Below are 5,548 nucleotides of genomic sequence, written 5' to 3'. Positions count from 1 at the left end.
ATATATATATACCTATATATATATGTATGTATGTATGTATGTATGTATGTATGTATGTATGTATGTATGTACGACCACCAAAATTTCGTCAGTTCGAAATATATGATCGATGAATATTTATGTAACGGAAAAGAACCCGGAATTTTTTTTTTTTAATTTCTCCCTCCGTAATTAATAGTACATTTGGTTGTAGCCTTCGGCTGGTATATAATTTAAAACATAGGAACTTTCGCCGTACGTAAACAACAGTCGTTTCCTAGTTCTATTATTTTGTTTTCTCTTCGGCTCTTTTTATGTGCTCGCACGACTTTTATCCGGAGAGCGGGGAAAACAAATCCGTCACGACGATCGTTAATCCGACGGGCTCACGGTAAACGCGTTCAAAGCGATATAAATATTATGCGAACGTTTCGTGCACCAAGTCGCGAAATATTTCCGCGGCAAAACACACGACCGACCGGCGGCCGTTCAACCGCTCTAAAACGAAGTCGAGCATGGCGGGCTCTAAGGAACTTAGAGCCACTGCTGAGGCACGTCGCTGCTCTCGATCATCATCGGTATTGATCCCTCTCTCCTCGTTGCTCTCTTTCTCTCTCTCTCTCTCTCTCTTCCTTCCTGTCTCTCATCGTCTCTGTTTCCCGTCTCTCTCCCCAACAGCTCCGCCATTCATTATTCACGATGGACGGCATCAAAACAGCGTTATATCGCGATATATTGCGCGACCCGATCCGACTGAGAGTGCAATGTTCTTACAGAGGAATGCCCTGTGCAGTTTTCAGCAACCGGAATAAGCAAATCCCTCGATTTTTCACAGGGGAAAAGACTCGGCCGATAAATATTCATTATCGTCTGTAAATTCCGGAATATTATATCCCGAATAAAACATATTGAGCTATAAGCTATACGCCGCGCGTGTGTTTTCATCTCAGGGATATTTGACCGGCACGAAGTGAATTTTTTTTCCCTCAAATGTTACATGACCGGCTTCTAATTGCTGAAAAAGCGGAGGAGGAGACTTTACGCAAGGCTCAAGCTTCCGAGGTGCAATAAGTATTCTTTCATCGAGAATTTTTACTTTTACATTCAATCGGATAAAATATTTAATAGCGAATATTGACATTTTTTTCCCCGAAACGAAAAATCGACTTCGCCGCGAGCCCGTCGTCGACCGTTAAGGTCGCCGTTTCTGGGACAGCATTTAACATAATCATAAAATATGCGATATATCGCGCGTCCCGCGATCTCGGTCAGCGACCACTCGCGAATAATGTCAATGTCGGAATATTGACAATAAAATATCGATTCGAGAGCCTCGAATGTACCGAGGGTTATCGTTATCGGCGTGCCGACCGGCGACTCCTATCCCGATGTATGCGCGCGAGTCGAGTCGAGTCGGGTTGAATCGAGTCGAGGTCGTTCGCACCGCAGCAGCGACGACGAGCACAAGCCGGCATAATATGCCGGCGCAGTCGCGACGTGCGGTACGGTACGGCCGCGGCGCGGCGCGGCGCGGAGCGGAGTGGACGGAGCGGCGTGCCTCTCGCAGCCGCGTGACTGCGTCAGAATCGTACGGTTGCTCCTCCCCTCCCCTCGTGCACGGCCCTGATCTCGGACAAGCAACGCGTAACGAGGTACCAACTGCACCGTAAAACCGAGTTTACTAAACTGCCGGCCGCGCCGAGCCCGCCCGGCCGATCGAATCGGATATCAACGTGGATAACACCTCCCGTCTCGATCGAAAGATCCGTGCGACACGGACGAAGGCCACTTGGTTCTAATCTTCAACGGATTTTCATCGATACTCCCTGACCTTTATTGTGGTCGCGGTTGCAATATTGTCGAGTTGTTCATAATGCAATTAATTAATTATTTATATACGTACGTAATATATGCGATTATATGTATATTTAGATAGTAAGCCTACACAATCTATTAACGAGTGATGAAGTCGTCAATTTAAGATTAATTATCACGACGGCAACTTGATCTTTGCTCTCATCGCGAAGTTCAGAAACTATATATACTGTATAGCCTAAAAATAAAAATAATGCAGTTTATATAAAAAATAATATCTAGAACATAGCATACGAATTTTGAAATCGGTCGATTACTTTCACATCGTGTAGGCGGACCGCACTCTGCTAGATTGTTTGATTTCGTAAAACGACTGTTGCACTCGTAGGATGTGCATACCATGAAAGAGAGAGATTGCAGAGAGGGAGGGAGGACGGAATACGTGTGCGGAATAAATTGGTGGATTTGAATATGTACGCGATACTGTGTAGCGATATCATAAATTTTTGAAAATCTGCCATTTCTACGCAGCGTAAAAAAATTGCATATTTTTATAGCTCAAAAATTTATCATCTATCATACGTTTGCTGTTAAAGCGATAACATTGCGCAAAAAGTTTGCCTAATATTAAACGCAAAATTTTGTAACACCGAGTAGTTTTTTTTTATGAAATTTCATAAATTCTTTGAAAAATCTTGAGTACACGATTTTGAAGTGTTGGCCTTTCGATAAGGCCTCGTCGCGAACTTCGATTATTTTTTAATGTTCAATTTTGAAATAACAAGATTGATACGGTAGAATGTTATTTATATTCGCGTTTCATCAATATTCATGACGTTTCAAAACAGGATTTACACCATTTTTTTCCTTAAACTAAACGATCATATAATGCCATATGATATTACACCACCGCCGTTACTCGTTTTGCACGCAACAGAACAGCAATAATATCTCGACAACAGCGGCTCGATGCCATCGCGGAGTGTAAACATTTAACGCGTAACGGATATAGCGTTCCGAAGCATAATCGTGTCCGATTACCGCCAATCGGTTTTTCAATTATATCCCGCAGGTGTAATTGAGTTACAGCAGCGGTATATGCGAAACCGTCCATTATCCGCTTGTTTGCCGATTATCGACGATCCTTAAGGTGCTTAGGCGCCTCTCTCGTCACCGATCGATCGTTTCGCGTTCAGGTTTCTGTTCCAGGACCTATCTCCTGAGTGGCTTGGGAACCTAGGTCAAATATTAACCCGACAGCCGCTAGATTTTGACGAAGGAAAATTAACGCTATAATGCATAAAATTACGACAAGATGTTCTTTTAATGCCGCCCTGCATTTTGCCACTTACTTCTCCTATTTCCATTTTCATTGATAAGTCCGATAAAAATATGAGTTCTAACTACCAGTTTGCTAAGGCATAAATTCACAACGGTGCTGCCCCGTGCTAGTTAAAAAACCATTAACTCGTATCGATCGGCGGTTTCTTTTTGGAAAATCCCCCGCGGCTTTGAAACGCGACAAATAGAATCGCAATGCAGTTTGCGTGACGAGAAAATCACGTATAAGATAGGTGATCGCGGATGACGTCAAGTAGCAAGCTACTTTTCAAAGCGTTTTACAATTTGCAGTCACAATGCGTCAACCGCGAATCGTGACGCAAGGTCCGCCGCGATAACGCAATTCGTGCAGAAAAAAAAAGATCGAAAGTTTTTCCTCGGCGATTAAAAAGTGGTTTAATCGATTTTCAGCGACGGCGAAGAGTCGTTGTGTCGCGTTACACGACGCGACGCAAAAAAAATGCTATTACAGAACGCGAAAGACAACGAAAAAAAAGAGGAAAAAATTATTGCGTTAGTCAGAGCTGCTGACGCTTGTCAGTGCTAATCGCGCTAAAATAAATTTTCATGTGTCGCACCGAGCATCTGAGAATATCGCCGCGAGAAACGAAGTTCATTCCATATTGAGGTTAAAAAAAATTATGACCGCATAAGGCGCTTTCCATATACTTATATTTGTGTAAAAAAAAAATTTCATGGATTTCCTGAGATAGAATTTAATTTCTTCTAAAAAGTAATCTCGCCAAAGAAAATTAGAAATTTGAGATTTTTTCTTGATAGTAAATTAAACGGGCGTCACAATTGCTTTCCGAGCGATAATGCGACCTTCCTTTGTAAAATATTACGCAGATAAGATTTATCTCTTAAATATTCTCAGATGAATGCAATCTTATACGAGCGAGAAAATACGAAGGAGGGAAAGAAACTTGTCAGGCCTTGGAAAAAGATCATCCTCATTCTTTTTTTGTACATCTTTTTTTTCTATTATTTTCCTGACATGCAATATTATTGCGTCTGATTCGGAGAGTTATTCTCGGATCAATATTAGACGACACTCCAGAATGACGAGTTTGTCGTCCACGGGGAAGGCAAACACAGTGTATGAACACAGTGTAACGACGAGATATTATTGCGACTTCAATTTGCGCGTCGCTCGCGGGACAAAAAGTAGGCAAGCCTGCCGTCATTTTTCCCGGAAGCAAAAATCCCCGTCGCAAAAATAATCGTCGCCGCTAACTCGACGCTCGCAGTTTTATTGCGTGGCGGATTTCGTGGAAAAGCCACTCCGTTATAATCTCAATTCGCGACGTGCCGCGCCGCGCGATGAGTCACCGGCGCGAAATTATACTCGGTTTCGAAAAACTGCGCACGACGATTTTCGCATTTTCGAACTTTTGTTTTGGACCCTGGTCGCAAACACGCACGGACGAATTAGGCGGTCGCGAGACTGCGAGAGAGAAGGGATCAGTCACCGCCGACGAGTTAACTAACGCTGATTAGAGAGAAACGAGGCACGATGGAGGCACAAGAATAAGATATAAGGGACGAGGAATAAATACACAGCGTCCCACTTGCGTTGGACGTTTAAAGTTTGACGACACAGACGGATCGGGATATGACCTTTTCGCGCGGAAATTTCGAGGGACACTGTACACTGTACAGAGCCGGCTTTTTAAACTCGATATTAAATATCATCATAATTAAACACCGGTTATACGCAGCGAAAAATCTGATTGAATCTACAATAGTGTAAATTCCGCTTGAATTTAAAATTTTAAATAAAAACTGGCGCAACGTTATATATTTTATCCTGCCAATATTGACACTGGTTGTCCATTTTATATTTATTCGCGCTAACCGATAATGTCGTTCGAAAGTACAGCGCACGCTTTGGCTACACTTATGCGCCTTTATTCTTTTGTGATTTTTTTATACTGACGTTACGGATTTTAAGTAGTGCCTTGAGTCTCTCTCTCTCTCTCCCTCTTTGTATCGCGAGTCTCTATGTAGCTGCGATATAAATAGGCCGGGAAAATTCGCTCGGCGACGATTAGCGCTCTCGGTAACGTCGGTAACGTTACGACGCGATCGATCCTAAGGGCCTGTTGCATCGTCCCGTTAGCCCTCGCCAGTTAACCAATTCAAGCGGCTGTCCTTTTCGAGATCGCAGCTCCGATATGGACGAATGGGGAGGAATAATACCGAGTAAAACCGCCCGCGCGCTAATCGATGCCGGGTACTATTGGCTGTAAATAATACGTCTCCTCAGTCGTTCAGCCTGCCTCGAGAGCGCACTTGTCTCGATTGCATTTCCCGGGCCGTAGATCGACCGTAATGAGCCGACCGGCCGCGCCACAAACGGGGTCTTTAAATTGTGAGAATAGGCAGACGCAGTAGCGTAAATAGCGGTGCG

This window comes from Wasmannia auropunctata, unplaced genomic scaffold, assembly GCF_000956235.1.
Source record: "Wasmannia auropunctata unplaced genomic scaffold, wasmannia.A_1.0 LD336001.1, whole genome shotgun sequence".
Taxonomy (NCBI): domain Eukaryota; kingdom Metazoa; phylum Arthropoda; class Insecta; order Hymenoptera; family Formicidae; genus Wasmannia; species Wasmannia auropunctata.
The sequence above is the reverse complement of the archived record's forward strand: the minus strand, read 5'-3'. Positions refer to the sequence as shown.